The 17,291-nt window shown below is 41.6% G+C and overlaps 1 protein-coding gene across 2 annotated transcripts in view; it reads left to right on the top strand.

Moving 5' to 3' along the window:
- The window catches only part of efna5b (ephrin-A5b), a 109,290-nt gene that overhangs the window by 25,487 nt on the left and 66,512 nt on the right, over positions 1-17,291 (top strand). The window lies entirely within an intron of this gene.

Raw genomic sequence — 17,291 nt, 5'->3', positions numbered from 1 at the left:
ACAGAAAACACGGTTTGTTTACTTCACCCTCTCTTCTGGTAAACTCGGAAAGTGGAAATGTAATTTTTGTGGTCAGAACCTAAGAAAGGGATGGTAGCAGTGCCTGAGAAAGATGAAAGGGTTCATGTCTTTACCATCTACCTCCAGTGTGACATAGTGAAGAAATACTGAGATCCGTCTAGGTCACGGCTGAACGTCTGGTCAAGTCTCGAATGTAACGCCATCACATTCTTGGAGCTCTGTTGCTGTTGTACGTTTGGGACTTCTGCAATCTGTGTGGGTGCGTGCATGAACGTGTGCATTTTCACACTTCTGCCATATCAACTTATATTTCCACTGTGTGGTGTAGCATGGGGAGCAGTGGTCTCTGAGGGCTCAGGGTTTATGCTTGTGGACAATTGTGTGAGAATGTGTTAATGTATGTCTGCATGGGGCGCCGACAGGGCTGTCTCTCGGGGTGGGTTTTAATTCCAAACGGACGTGTGAGGACTGGCAGAGTAAAAAAAGTGCATCTATGTGTGGGTGGACGGGGTCCATAGATGCAGTGCGTAAAATGGTTATTGTAGCATAATCAGCATGGTGACCTGAGCTAGAGTTAATATTGAGGAGTTTGACCTTTTCTGTTGGCGGGAGATCAGTAGTGCCCTCCATTCCCTGTGGCTTTTTATGTTAGCATACACTTTACACTGTTGTGCTTCACACACACACACACACACACACACACACACACACACACACACACACACACACACACACACACACACACACACGCACGCATATATGCAGACGTGTTTTCTCAAATGTCAAATGCACGGCAAGATCAGTAAAAGACACACAAAACTGACAATGTTCAGAGGTGCTACTCATGCATTTGCATCCATTTATGATGCAAATAGATTCAAACCTATAATATTATCCGCTGTTGATGAAAACAGAAACAGGCTGGACAGGTCTATAAACTTCAACGATAAGATGTGGGGCCAAGCTGGAAGGTACACGGTGTCAGAAGTAAATCTTGAAAATACAGGCTTTATATACCGGTAAATTGAAAAACCAGTTTACTGTCACATTCATAAAGATCTGGTCCATAAAGGAGGTCAAGTATGCCGAACTACAGCTATAATAACAAAGTAAGTTTATAAAGTAATTGCTCAAGTGCAACTCAATTTTCCACAGATAGCAAGCACATTAGCTAAATATAAACAAAAAATGTTATTTTGTTGGTTCATATAAAATCCCCAAATATTTAAATTCCTATTTTAAGTTTAAATGCATAAATATTCCCAAACCTCATGTGGAGAATGCTTGGTACATCCTTATTGGTATTTATGGTATTTAGGACAACTGCTTCCCAGGAACCATGGACTGCAACGAAGAATAACAGTCATACTAATAAAATAATAAACAGCTATGCTAAGCAATACATGCCAAAACTATGACGTGTACGTGATCGGAGTTAGCAACTTCTTTCATAGTTGTGTGGCATCAAGTGCACTCATCACACCCTCTTGAAAGAAAAGAAAGGGGAAAAAAAACTCGTTCACCTTTTGTTCCATTTGCATTTGGGAAATCTGCCCAGTCTTACCTGCCCATGCCCAAGGGAAATAACTACATACTTTACTATGCCTGCAGCTTCGCTTATCCTTTATTCATACCAGCTTTTCTCTACTTTTTTGAATCACTTATTCTCCGAGTCCCTCTGCTTTCATAACATCTCTTGCCCTCTCCTTACGGGCGATCGTGGCTCAAGAGTTGGGCGTTCGCCTTGTAATCGGAAGGTTGCCGGTTCGAGCCCCGGCTTGGACAGTCTTGGTCGTTGTGTCCTTGGGCAAGACACTTCACCCGTTGCCTACTGGTGGTGGTCAGAGGGCCCGGTGGCGCCAGTGTCCGGCAGCCTCGCCTCTGTCAGTGCGCCCCAGGGTGGCTGTGGCTACAATGTAGCTTGCCATCACCAGTGTGTGAATGGGTGGATGACTGGATATGTAAAGCGCTTTGGGGTCCTTAGGGACTAGTAAAGCGCTATATAAATACAGGCCATTTTACTCTCACCTCTTAAATTCTCCCAGCAGTATTAAATTTGTGTTTATCCCTCTAGCCTACCTCCCCCATGTCTTCAGGTCCCCAAGGAGACATCAACAGCACAGAGCCCCAGGTAGGGAGCCCCAGGCTGGGCTCGTAGCTGCTGTGAGAGCGCTCCCAGGGATTTGCGAGCTCTAGAGACCCTGTAGTATCTGCTAAAGGTCTTGTGTTTCGCCACAGAGAGATGAAGAGGGAAAGCAGAAACAGACTGTAAGACAGAGAGGTGAAAAGAGAAAAGGAATTCGGGGAATCTTGTGTAAATTTTAAGATCGTAAAAGGGGTTATATGTTGTTGTAAATTGCTATTTTTGAAATGGAAAGATAAAGCCCCCCCCCCCAGCATCTATGCCATTTAAAGCCACCCTATATGTGAACGCCAGCCTGTCATTTGCCTGACAGAGACAGAACAATTGGTCGCAGTGGTTTCAGAGACCCTGTCTCAATCTCTGCTTTGCACAGGGATGATGTCCCACGCTAAGAAAAAAGCTGGATAATTAACCCCCTTCAGCAATTGTGCTAGCACGTTTCATGTGACCTGCTGAACAGATGCATCTGTGCACACATATGTGCACAAAGGGATATACTGACAAGCATAATCAAGCTCACACACGGGCATTAAAACAGTCAGAAATGCAAACAAAGTGTTAGACCGTTTCAGGCATGGTTCACTTTCACTGAACTTAAAACGGCATGCCAGTAAATGTGAGCTAATTTCAGTATCTTTGCACACAGTGTGGCTTCTCTGCTGAGTGTCTTTGAGTAAATCACACACATACCCTGTAATCTACTCTTCTTTGTTATACAGCCTAGGTGTAAACTTTTTAGCTGTGATGGACAACATTATAATAGGCGCTTTTTTTCACTCATCCGTGTGAATGGAGTCTTCTTGGTATTTAATGATAGAGCACAGCTAAACGAGAGGACAATGAGAAATTTTAAACTGATTGTTTGGAGCTGAGTATTTGTTTAGAGTATTTATCCCTTAAGGACCGGTGTGTTCTTCATTCTCTCTTTCAGTCAGTCATATACTGCAAGTAAACAGTGATTTTTAAACATTTGCTTTCACTAATGAAATAAAGGGAAGAAAACCCTCATCTGATATTAACTACTAGGCATACAGACGTATAGGGCTCTTATTTAGTATTCTAATTAGCTTTAAAAGTACCCATAAGTGCTTTTAACCGCCTATCTTACAAATGCTATTGACTTGTTTGTGTGACAAATAACAGAGCAGAAAGGTTTCCAATATGATTTGCTTGACTCTGTGGCAAACGTCTCTCCCTGCCTTTATTACTGAGCCTGTGCTTAGTGCAGGTCAGTTACATCAGTCATTCTCAGATGGCCTGAGTTGCAATATACTGTATGCTAATTGTTTGCAGCTTAATATGCTACATCAATCAAGACTAATTATGACACTGTTTCGGCACTCTGCTTTGTTTCAACAAACGAGACAGTGAGAGAGGGAGACAGACGGGAACCAAGGATGGCAAAAGGCTCCATAAGCAGAGCAGAACACAAATACGAATGCAAGACAGGATGTGCAGTGCTTTAAAAAAATAGTGTGATCTACTCTTTGTGCAATTCTTTAAGCCTCGGAGGATGTATGTAATGTTTGAACTACACTTTCTCCTCCTCCTGCTTTCGTTCTGGGGTGAGAATTAACATTAAATCAACAACCAATGCAGTGCGCAAATATTAAAATTGGCTTAACAAGTGCTTTTGTGATCCAAATATGGAAGATAATTCTAATGGCTGCCGCATTAAATGTCTTTCATGACTGATTACCTCAGGAATTCTTTTTAATGGGTTCCTATCACACAGTAGAAGCCCTTCTAGTTACACTAAATTATTGTCAGGTATTGTGATGCGCTAAGCTTTTAAAATATTATTTCTCCTGTTAGAGAAATGTACACACATACAGAATGCTGTGGAGACTCTCTCTCCCACACACACACACCTTTTAAAACTTCTTGACTGCAGAAGGTGACTCATTGCCAAGTGCCTGGGATGGGGGCCTTCGGCTTGGGAGTCTTTTTAATGGACTCCTAGACAGTCCATTTCTATTGTGTGTGGAGAACAACCCTGGTGAATGCAGCAAATTAATCACATTTGGACTTGGACTAGCTGCCACTCTTTAATATGAGCCCCCTTGCTTAGGTGCAACTACAAGAACTAGAAGGGTCAGACAAGCAGAGAATGGAGGGCTGGGAGAAGAACGGGGGGTAAGGCTTTAGTTTAACTCTGTTGAAAGCGGAACAAGACTGTCATTTTGTATTCCTGTTCGGCCTCTTTCGTGCTCCTGCTGGCATTCCTGCTGCATTTGTAGTAGTAGGCCTGTGTGTTCTTTGTGTGTGTGTGTGTGTGTGTGTGTTATACATGTAGGGAGACAGAGAGTGTTCTGGATGTTTTGTTGTGGCAAAGGTCAGCTTGTAGTGCCAGCTGGAGAGAAGCCTGTGAGGCCCCCTGGAAGGGAAGATGTGTTTAAAAAAAGTGGCAAGAGGATGAATGAAAGGTGAAGAGGAAGATGTTGGTGAAAGTTTAGAGTAGGGTGTATAACATGATGTGGAGTAGGTTAGCTTTCATTACAGATTTACTATTTGTTTGTGTCATATTTATTTGTCATGCCACATAAAAGCAGGTGATGCTTTAGAAGACAAAAACATTTTTTTTTAGTTTGTGTCAGTCTGTAAAACAAGCTGAGGCAGAATGAGGATATATAACGTGGAAAGGAGGAGGGGTGGTTAAAGGAGATGGAGGGTGGAGAGTTTAATGGGCAAAGGGATATGAATGCAAGGAACAGAGGAGAAAACAGGCCAAGCAGTGAGAGGAACCCCTTGGCTTGCCGTGGCCCCTGTTCAGTATGCATCCCCACTGTTGGGATGATATTGGGGGCAGAAGAAGGCCATTGTTCCTCTTGGATCTTCCTCTCTATTGAAAAGGGAGATGGATGGAAGAAAGGAGGAAAAGAAGGACAGAGACAGAAAAAGGGTTAGGCTGTGGGGGCTGACCCATGACCCACCATGACCTGCAGACACCCGCCACAACTGGGGCTTTTGTCTGAGGATCCAGCTCTCTGTGACCTCCTCCGTGTAAAATCGAACCCCCAGAATCCCCTCTCCCCCTCAGAACCACTCAAATGTGACAAGGTCAGGGTGCAAACACTACCGGGGGCCCGGGGCAGTCAAACAGAACTAGGAAGCTTCTTTGTGTGTGTGTGTGTGTGTGTGTGGCCAAAGATGTGTTTATATGCTTGTGGTCATGTAATGTAATAAGGAGTGGATTGAATAGAAGGGATGGCCCACAGTTTGAGTGTGGTTTAACTAATCCTTGGTTTTATGTACATTTCAACACTCTTTCAGTCCTTTTTTTTTGTGATTGTGAGTGCAATCAGTGCGGTGCCAGATTGCTGCAGGGACTCACTTGTTTTCAAACTAGCTTAAAATGTAAGTTAAGAAGACAGACAACTTATTTTATATATATATAAATAAAAATATATAAAATCCACTTAATTCTCTATTTAGTCTTTCACCATTGTTATATCATACAATATATTCATTGGAGAGCCCTTACACTACTGCAAAAATCACAGGAGCCTGACTGTTTCCATGTGTCGGGTTTTATTGCTGGTTTCCTGCCTTGCTAATGTGGATTTTATCAACAGAGCATGTGGATATTGATGTTTGAGAAAAAAGTAATAGTTTTTTGAAATTTCAGACTAAAGTCTTTATGGTGCATTTTTATTAAAGAGTTCTTACACATACAGAAGTCCTATATAGCTCTCTCACACACACACACACACACACACACACACACACACACACACACACTCTCTCTCACTCTCTCTCTCTCTCTCTCTCTCTCTCTATATATATATATATATATATATATATATATATATATATATATATATATATATATATATATATATTTCATTCACACTTCAAAACAATACGTTTTTGGGATAAAATAAATCACCACAAGATCACACACACCCGCCGTCAAATTGTTGGAACAGCATCCACCAATATAAATGAATTTCATAGACCTGGCCAGTGACTAGAAAACATATATTAACATTTTCCTCTATATTTCAAGCTTGTCAAATGAAGGGGAGTAGACGGGATATACAGCTAGTAAAACTTTTTGACTGATGCTCGTTGACTGGAGTGGAGCATTTAAAGCTGTAGCGAGTGGGAGGGAGAAGAGGGAAAAGAGAGTGAGAAGAGCTAAATGTGGAAAACATGATGCTGGCAGAAAAAAAGCAGGCAGTCAAGCAGTGGGGGATCAAGAAAGGGATGGTTTGACATGGCTCTGTCAAACCAGTGTAATTACTAAACAACCCAAATTACATACCCTCATTTATTTGTACCCTATCATTTACCAGTATCCACATAGCACTCTTTTTACTCCTTCTCTCTGGCCTGTTCATTTGTGCTCCTTTTTTCTCCTCTAACATATTTCCCTTTTTTCCTGTTTACAGTACTGTGCAAAAGTCTCGAGTCACCCCTCATTTCTCTATATTTTCCCTCCAAGGAGCCAGACTTTCTCATAACTTTTTAAAGTGGTCCTGAGCAACAGTTCTCCAGGCTTTCTAAAGGTCTTTCAAAGTCTGTCTTTTTTTTTTCCATGTTTGATGTTTCACTCATTTTCAGTCCAGTCCTTGTACCTGACCACTTATTTAGAGAGAAATGGTTTTTTTAGTTTGTTAATCCACTTAACACTGACATATGAATCAGTCATCCACTGAAAAGTCACCTGACCTATGAGATGAAACAGTGTTGTGCCAACACATAATTTTAAACTGTATCTTTAGGCACTTGTTACTAGCAGTGTGTTGCATAAACACCTTTTCTTCCTATTTCTTTAGCTCAACCCAAAGAAAAATGCGAAAGACAACACAGTTTGACAGGCATAAAATAGTATTTTTGATTCCCAAGGAGCTATTAGCCAAAAATTTGGCATATCTCAGCACTGTGTGCATTTTGTCCTTTGAGATTTAAGGAAATTGGACAAGTTGAGGACAAAAAAAAGAAGTGGCAGGCTGAGGAAAAACTGTTCACAGCAGATGAACTGTATCTGAAAGTCATGTGCTTATGAAATAGGAACAAATGTAGGAACAAAGACCTGACAGAGAGCCTGAGAGATGCATCTGGCCCTTCAGTTGATTCATCTGTGTCATCAAGTGTCGTGATCTGAACTGAATGGTGAGTGTCGAGAAACAATTTTAAGAAGGGGAAACTAGGGAAAAAAGCTTAAAATTACAGAGTAATTTTGGTAATTTTGTAATTGCCAAATTATACAAGAACTGGACTGAAAATCATTGACAACGGGTCTTATGGAGTGATGAATCCACATTTGAAATTTCTGGTTTAAACTGCCTGGGTAAGGTCAGCAAAGAGGCACAGCAGTGAGTGTCTGCAACAATCTGTAAAATAGAGTGAAGGCTCTATCCTGGTTTTGGGCCATGTCCAAATGGTCCAACTCATCTAAATTGGTGGAGTTTTGTACACAGACAAGTATGGTCAGATTTTGATCCACCATGCAATACCATCTGGAAAGTGTCTGATTGGCAACAGCTTCATTTTTCAGCATGACGATATCCTAAACACACTATTAGTGCTGTAAAAGCATACCTGGATAGAAAAACACACAATGGAATACAATCAGTCATGACCTGTCCTCCCCAGAGCCTGGACCTCAACAGTATTAAAGCAGTGTGGGATCATCTTGATAGAGAACAGAACAAGAGGCAGCCAACCACTAAAGAAGAGCTCTGAATGTCCTTCAAGAAGCCTGGAGAACTATTCCTGAAGACTACTTAAGGAAATTACAAGAAGCTTGCCAAAGAGAGTTCTGGCTATGTTGAAGAACAAAGATGGTCATGGCAAATGTTGGCTTGTTAGAATTGTAGAAACTCTGTTTTGACCACTCTATTTCCATTTATGTTTGCACATGTTTCAATGAATCACACAACCTCTTTCCCATTTTCTTAGCAAAAAAGAAATATGGGCTAGCTCAAGACCTTTTTACAGTGTTGCACATTTTCTGTCATGAGCTCTTCTTCTTCTGTCTTCTGTTCCATCCTTTTAAGCTTCTGGGGTGTAATAACATTTTCGTTTAATTACTTGTCAAGGGTAATGCTAGTGAGGAAAATCATATACAGCTCTTACAAAGATACACCCAACAGATGCTTCTTTGTTAAGGCAACTGAATTAAAAAGAAGTTGGCACTTGGATTTTTAGCACTAATGACAAAGTAGTCTCAAATTTTAGGGTGTAGGCCTTGAATGGCACCCAGCATTACTTGTCTGTCCAAGATACAGTGAAAAGTGATACTTTGTTAATTTCAAGCTCACTGCGGGTGTGAAACGTTATTGTGAGAACATGTATTTACATTAATCCACTGACAGCGAATAAAGCATAATTTTAAATAGCTTGGCCTCTTACATTACCAACGGCACAATACAGGCAACCATATGTTTAGAAATCAGAAGCTTTACTCAGGGTTAGAGTGCTTACATCTGTGGGTTCCTTTGCGAGTATGTACTTGCATATTTTGAAGTGTCTCAGTGTGGATATGTGGCAAATGGTGCATGCTAGTATTAATCCCTTGTGATTGTCTTGTTGTGATTACAGTCTCACAAGTTTGCTTAGGTTGGCACCAAAAGTGGCGCAGGCAGACACCAGACAAGTAGCAAAACCCCTGCCACAGACTAAATACCAGGCTAAAAGGTCCATATCCAGTGTCCTTCTGTCTTACCCACAACACACTCACAGGTTTCCTGTTTGGCTTATAGTGTGTACCTTTTTGATTGAGTTGAAACCGCTCTTTATGCTGCCGCCCTGTCTGAAGTGTCTCATTCTGTTTGGGAAAGAATGAAGCACTTAGAGATGTGTCCTATTCCAGCACTTTGTGACTGTTTGCACAACGTGAGACCTTGTGGAAAAATCAGACCATCAGGACTCTCGCTGCAATATCTCTGCTGTGGCAGCACACTGATGATGTCATAAACCTGCTCCAGCCCCTCTAGATCACTGCTGACATTTTCATGGCTGACGGGCCGTCGAATGGGCCCAGCACCTCACATCAAGGAAGGGATTCCATTATTGCTCTTGTAACCCATAACTCTCTCTCTTTGTCTGTGTGTGTGTGTGTGTTTGTGAGAGAGTGAAAGAGGGAGAGAGAGAGAGAAAGACTCTTCCACCTACTCAGAAAATGTAAACTTGAGCTAGAGGACATCCATTGTGCATGTCTGAGTAGGTGTGTATTGTTTCCAATGAGGACATTTGGGGTTTTCAGGGACGAGAAGCGTGCTCTAAGTTGGTCTCTTTGGTGATAATCGCTAGGTGCGGCTGCTGATTTATAGTCCCATCAACGGCCACGGAAACCATCAGCAGAGCGATGCAGATGAGCGGAGAGGTAACGAGATGAAAAACGACAAGAGCAGCGAAGAAGTGAAAGAGAAGGGGGCTGTGATCAATAGAAGAGAGTGGTGTCCATTTGGGTAATGGACAGCAGATCATAAGTGGACGGGGTCAGAAGCAGTTTCATTATCCACTCCAACCTGATCTCCGTCTTGTGGCTATGCGCATCTGTCTGTGCGCATACAGGTTTACGCATGGGTGGCTGAGCATCTCTGAATGAGCGGTCGTGCTGTTGTCTGTGTGTGGGCCTCTCGTACACAGTAGTTGGTATAGACAAGTTGTGAGTCAGCTCCATTATCTCGCCCATCAGCTCTTTTTTCTCATTTAGTAATGTTAAGTGAATTAGAACTGAAAGAGAAGAGGCTGATTACAACAGCCAGTGCGAGAAGCTGACACAACTTTTAAGGGAGCATTAAGATGGTGTTTATCGAATGTTTTACTAAATAACGACAATAATACACTTGATCCACGTGTCCGATTTGATTACCTTGCTCGAACCCAAGCAACTTCATCTTACACAGGGAGCGTATGCGCACTTGCATGAGCTTTCTTTCTCCGAGAACTTCTGAATCCAATTTCTTTTCTCTTTTCTTTTTATTTTCCGTGCGCTCGAGGGTCGTTCAAGTGCACAGCGGTGTCTGTGTGCTTGATTTAAAGATGCATGTAAAGTTTCCAAGTAACCTACTAGAACTCAATTTTTTATCAGCATGCACTCTGTGATCCTACCTTTTGCAGTAATGCTTTGAAGTCCATCTGCATTGTCACCGACTGCCAGCTCCTTTCAGCTTCCTCCTCTCTTCTTCCTTCTCTTCACCGTTTTCTCTCCCCTTTGTTCCCTCTGCATTCTTCTGACTCTTTCTTCTTGTATCTCTGTCTCTCTCGCTTTACCTTTTCAGTCTATTTGTCTTCCTTTAGTTTACTGAGGTTTTTTTCAGTTCTTCTATTCACTCCCTGCTCGCTTTCTTTTTTTTTTCTTTTTTTTTTTTCTTTTTTTTTTTGCCTCTAAGCTGAAAATGGACTTAAATGGATGAGGTCATGGATAGCTGTCAACACCATGATCATATGGCTGCTACCAGCTCTGCTCACAGCTGAGGATGCACTTCCAATGGCAAATCTGTGTTTCATAATCTCAGGAGACTCACAGGGTCAATGGAAAATTGAGAGATGAATTTGTTCAAAAAAAAATGACAGACTACTGGACAGGCATACACCAGACGTACAAATCAAATAATTAGATGCGCTGTATTCCGAATATCCATTTCATAGAGTCAAAAAAACAAAAATGCCTAATTGATCTTATATAAAACATCCCATAGCCCGCTCCATGTGGCGTTATGTGTGTGTGGTCACAGTTTTTTTTGTTTCTTACCAGGGTGGCATATGTTTTCAACACATACAGACACATCAGAAAGAACCTGTGAGGAGGTGTTGATTTGATCCAATGCAAACACCTTCGGCACACACAGTCTCACACACTCTGAGGGACGGGGATTTTCCCTTCAGCCCAAGAGGGATATAGTTAAGGATTTTTAGACGTTTCTACTCTCACATTAAGCAAGCAGGTAAGACATGATTATAGGATACCCTCTGTGTGTTTGTGTTTTTATTCATACCGCTCTTCTCTTTGTATTCAAAATGTCAAAAATGTCAGACTTTTATTTTGGAATTCAGAACAGGCAACACATTTTTGTCTTTAAAAACAATCACTCAGACTTTTAAAAGTTTGAGTTTTTAATAAGCAGCTGAATGAATACTAGGAGGACCTCCATGAACATCCTTTGCTGAAATTAACTGCAAAAAGTTCAAGTTCATATCTATCTAAAATTATTTAAAAACACCATGTAGATTTGAACTCAATACTCAAGTCAGGCAAACTCAGTCAGTTCTCATTTCCAGGGCATCAAAGTCACTGGTGTTAGATAAACATAATGCCTTTTAGCACTGGTGTCTTTGTGCACTGATCGTAGCGGTATTGGATGTTGGCAAATGTTCTAGTTTGAAAAAGCAACAAAGTCCATGTAAGGAGGCAGGAGGGGTTGAAGTGGCTTAAATCACAAGCCTGTCAACCAAGAGTTCATTCATCCCAGTTGGGAGCTTTGGTTTTTGTGCCTAGTTATTTTTAAACCCTGCTTTTTAGTACTTGTTTAGATTCAGAAAAGGTGGTTTGGGTAAGATAGTGTGCATGTGACCTAGTCAAGTGTTCATTTGTGACCACTTTACATGAGGTGGCCTCACAGCTTATATGTGGTTCTTAGATGACAGAGCGTTATCTATGAAATTCTGAAGAGTTCTTGTTCATTTGCTAATGACAGACTACTTATCCTGGCTAAGTTTGTCTCTGAAAGTTTTGTAGTGCATATCCAGTAACAAGTGTTTGCTGTGTTGTCTTCTTGCAAGTTAAATCTTTAACAAGCTGCTGGATTAATTCAGTCAGTTCTGACTGCACCTCCTGCTCTGTCAAACATAATAAACAATCACCTTGACTAAACTGTAAATGTCAATGCCAACCTTTCTACTGAAGTAGAAGAAGTGGGAGCTGTTTAACATCCCTTCTCAAACTCTGCTTTCTTATGTACAGGTAAGCATTTATGTTAACAACCAGCAATGAAAAATCAGACTGTATGTTGCCATCTTAGTTTTCTTGCATCTCTGTGTGAGTTATATGTGGAGGAAGAAGGAAAGCTAGAGCTGTATTGTGAATTTCATGGAAAAATAGCCTGTAGGTATTTAGACAAAATAGCCTTTTCTAATGACTTTCACACAACATGTGGCCAGAATGGTTCCTAGTAAGATGTTGAAAGTCTTTATGTCACCTCCGGGTTCACGTAGAGCCGCCTTAGGCTACTGTTGTTTACACAGGGACCGTGTAGGCTGATGGCTAACAGCATGTGTGTGTTTCTGCGTGCAATGTGGATGAGGTGCATCTGCTATATAATGTCCCCCTGTCTTTTAAACACCCCACATACACACCCAGTCTCTCTGTCTAGATGGTTATAAATGGCTGGGTGTGTGGTGCCTGCAAGCTGTCATTAGGAAGCCATTAGGAGCATGCAGGGGAAGGACAAAACGAAACGGAACAGAACAGTGGAGGAAACATGCAACGGAGATCATCTTGGATCAGCCGCTACATCCTTCTCCTTTTTCCTCCTTCATCTTCCTCCTTCATCCTCCCACCATGTAGCAGATTGTAGCAGAGGTGCTTAGCTAATGGCTACCACACCTCCCTTCAAATGCCCCACGCCCCACCCGGCACTGCTGTCAGAGAGAAAAAAATATATACTGGGAGGAGGGGCTGTAGGTGACAAGAGGGGAGGGCAGTGAAGACAGATGAGGATAGAAATCTGGCAGGGCACAGGGATACTGACACTGGATAGTGGAGAACAAGAGGAAAAGCAGGTAAGAACAATGAATTGGGGTCAAGGTAGTAGAAGTGGAAAATGGGAATTAAATGAGACCTTCTCATTTTAGAGCTTCCACTTGTGTGACACAAATCAAGGAGAACAATAAAAAAGAGAAAATCAATAGCTTTTACTTTCTTCTTCACTTCTTCATGTTTCCCTCCATCTTTCTGAACAAACAGGAGAAACGAGCTGTGTTTTTCCGTATTACAGGCCTCTTCTCGTTTAGTTAATCTGTTCATTTTGGCCCTGTCCTCTCTCTTAGTTTGCCAAATAGTGGGAGATAAAATAATAAGACAATAAACAGATAAAGTAAATCGGCGTAAAGCTGAAAGAGGAAGAAAAGAAGGGAATGGAAGGGAAAGAGAGAGAAAGAGGGTGTAAATAGAAGCTTGTAAATAGCTGCTTGAAGCGTGGACCCATGGTCTCCTAGCAACCAGGACCAGCGATGCACTTTTTCCTCTGTTTGATTTCCTTTAAAGGACTGAAAGAGGAAAATACACTTTGATTAGGTTGCTGTGGTTTTGTTTTCTATAGACAAGTAAAGGCACAACAGAGATTTAGTATGCATCTTAGAAGACTGTGCTATAGGGGAAATTCGATGAGAGGAAGAGAGCACTGGAAGCGGACGGTATAGGCTAAAGGAAAGAGATTAACAAAGGACAAAAAATGGTGAAGTGAAGAAAAGGGTTGGCCCGAAACCAGGACAAGAAGACACACCCTGTTATGAGAGAGAAGTTGGACCTGTCGTGGGATGATGTTAAGGCTGAGGCAGAGCAAAGGAATGTGGGCCAAACATTTAAACTGGAACAGACATTTTGGAATAAAAAGTGTAAAGAGAAAAGAGTGGAAGTGGCAGGATGAGACTGAGAATGGTTTGCTGATTATCTTTGTGCTTTTTTTGTGATTCAGTAGTTTTCACTTGTAGCACACAGAGTATTTTAAAGGAAGATGATTGATTGATCATTGATTTCACCCATTGGTCTGCATCTGGTATCTTAATTTATTTTCATGTAACGCAGATATCACGAGCAAAGGTTGGACCTGACTGACAAGGACACTGTAATTCATGTGGTAGCAACTTTTAAATACTCTGCTTTATCATCTAAGTGTTTACTTTTTTACGTAATGGACTTCTTGCTATGTTAAATGAGACTTATAACTAAACTCATCGGTAAAATGTTTACTGCTATATGAGCTTTAAGGTAAGTGTCCCATAGACTTGGACCTGTTTTCTCACCTTGACTCGCCACCTATTAATGATTAGATGTATTACCAAAGAATGTAGGTTTAAGGCATGTGTCCACCTTTTACAGCCCTAGAAGATTTATCCCTCAAGTACAGTCCATGGTAGCACAAAATACTTCCAAGAAAAAGAGGTGGACAGAGTGTAGAAATAAGGCAAGAACCATGATCAGTCTGTTAACAGGTAGAAAAAAGTTTGGGTTTCTGCCAAGGTAACTTAAACCATCGTGTGTCCAGGAAGGAAAGGAAAGATTTTATGTCTGCAGTTTTGTTTTTGTTGCATGCCTTTGCATGCGCAGTGTTTGCAATGTGATTTTGGCTTTTGTTACACTAGCAGTCTCTGCAATACAAACTGTGGAAATGAGGGAACTCATCTGGGACACCTTGAGCTTAGAGATCAGAGGAAAACCATCTGTATATATGAGTAAGCTTGTGTGTAATCGCTTTCTCTGTTTAAGTATTCATCTCATCTGACATGAGGGAATAGTGCAGATAAGTGGAGGACTGTTTCCTGAAAGAACAATAGATAATGGGATCAGAAATGTACAGTAAACAGCAGTTAATAAACACAGGATGGCTTTTAGATGAATTACAGAGTCAAAAATTACATGGCAAATGCGGCTCATTTTAAATAACATTTATCAATGACAGCCAAACCATTGTTTAACAACAGCATGCCATATGTTAGTGAAGATGGTGAGTGCAGCTGGGGTGGAACAGAAGTAGACAGGAAGAGACTGAGTGGGATCAAAGGGGGAGAGATTATATCAGATCTCAAAATTGACTTTGTGGTGCCACCTTTGACTTAAGAAAATTAACATACTTGCAGACAGATGGATCTGAGGAAGCCAAATAAATGAAAGACTGGTAGGCACGCAGAAACCCTCTGATTCAGAGTCAGATTAAATGTTCCGACCTTGTATAAACTCCTTCAAGATTAGTAATCACCCCTCACTAACTTTCCCCTCCTAATTAAAGATATCCTGTATCAGTCGTGCCACCACACACACAGTCGTGGCCAGCGCTAGTCAAGAGTGAAAACATGCTGCTGTGTCGGTGTTTTGGGGGGTGGCTATAGCAAGTCAAAAACACACAGAAAAAAGCATAAAGATGAGAGAAGGGTGCATTCCTGCATAATAACCAGACAGTGCTGGTTAGTGTTTACGGTAAACAGCCTTATGCCAATCATTCTCTCCTGCTTTCCCCCTCAGTGCTGCGACTCCAAGGCAGCAAGTTGCCCTGGGCAAGTTTTAAAGTTTCTGTTGACTTGCTCTCACACGCAGGGACATTTGTTGATGCATGCAGGCAGGTCTCACTTGCATTTTCATAAACATGAGCATGTAGACAATGTTCTTTTTACTCCCAGGCAAACATCCTTTTTTTGTTTTTGTACTTGTGTCATAAAGAAGGAACAAGGAATGACTTATGATATGAAGAGCTCCACATATACCTGCAGTATGTGCTGCAATCCTTGCCAGCAGTAAGTCACCTAATCAGTGACCCCAAGTACATAACGGTCTATCTACCTGTCCTACCATGCAACAAGACATCAGCCATAAAACAAACAAACAAAAACAAAAAATGCCCGACCACCTCTATTGTGTGTAATTCGATATATTCGAGGTGTTGGTGTGTTGTCTTGGAAGTGTCAGACAGTTTCCTGACAGCCAGACCAAGCATGCTGGAGGGCATGGCAATGAAGGGATGCATTGTTTGATCAGATGTAGAGCTGTAAGTGAGCAAGAAAAATAAAGCAGGAGACTGTGAGAGAGAGAAGAGAAACAAATGTGACAGATTTGTCTGTGATGCATGCTGCTCTTCAGGCATGAGGATCCAGCATAATGATGCACCATGATGGCTCAACACAGGGCCCAGTGGCCCCCTTGGGGCTGCTCTCACCAGACCTGAGTGAAGGGTGAGGAAACAAACCCGGGCCGTGAGCTGACACGGAGCCAAGATGCAAAGAGGAGCATTTGTTTATTTATTTCCTCCCATATGTTGTATCCTCTGCAGTGCTACAGTGAGTCAGCTCAATGAGGCATAAGGTGAATGCTCCATCAGTTCTTTGAGGATGGGCGGGCGTTTCTGCCTCAGGAGCAGCTTAGTCAAACTTCCTGTGTAAAAAGTGTTCCTTCGGAAGAGTTCGGATGTGAACGGAGATTTCTGGCCAGTGGGACTTACCTGTTGCATGCTACCTCGAGCTCTGCTATGGCTGAATAACATAAAACAAAAAACAAACAACATGGATTACATCTTAACAGATAATTAAGTTGGCAACATGCTCCAGTCCTTGTGAAATAAAGCCAAACATCTTTTATGTAAATGCGTGCCTCTCAGAGGCTACATGTGAGAGAATTTTTTTTCATCTCCATGCATTCACACATGAGTCTCTCCCTGAAAGAGAGAGTCCCCTAATGCACATAACTTCAGAAACTGTAACAATGCCATCTCATTACCAAATGTCCTTCCTTGTGTTTGTTTACGCCATATGGAGAGTTTGGAGCCAGAAGGGTAAAAGAAGGTTTCTGACTCATTTTACATTCCAAATGGTTTTGACCTTGCCACTGAAATTTGATTTAAAATCTTAACTCTTATTTATGTTGGTAGGTTCACTAACACATTAGCATGTGCAGCAAAGGGAGAAAGGACCGGACACACGAATACTCATGCACCTGGAAACTGACCATTATGACTGTTTACCTATACATTGTGCTCAAGGACAAGGGCCAGAGTCGTCTCTGTCCATCTGTGTTGCTTTGAAGTGAAATATTTTGCATTCATTTGTTTACCTACTTATTTTAATTGGCCACAGATTTGATCGCTTTAAAGGGTTGCTCTAAATACTTTGCATGTCTTACACAATTATACAAATCACGCAAATTTTGCGCCTCTATAGATTTCCCAGTGGAGGCTATGTCTGAGGGATGCAGCAGTAATAAGGGTTGTTTTGACTTGTCTGTATATGCTCAATTGGAAACTGACATCCAGAATTCTACTTCTAAACAGCAATTTTCGCTGCCTGACAGAGGACTAAATTTTCATTATCCGTCTCACATCACCCATGTATGTTTTTCTCTGGAATCGATTTTCTGACAACATAGCTAATAAAGATGTTGCTTTTTTGGCAGCTGACTCTTGAAACTTGG

The sequence above is a fragment of the Copadichromis virginalis genome, linkage group LG12 (genome assembly GCF_057382275.1).
Source record: "Copadichromis virginalis isolate Kocher_CV1m ecotype Utaka linkage group LG12, C_Virginalis_male_GT1.1, whole genome shotgun sequence".
Classification (NCBI taxonomy): domain Eukaryota; kingdom Metazoa; phylum Chordata; class Actinopteri; order Cichliformes; family Cichlidae; genus Copadichromis; species Copadichromis virginalis.
This window is presented reverse-complemented; position numbering and strand designations above follow the sequence as displayed.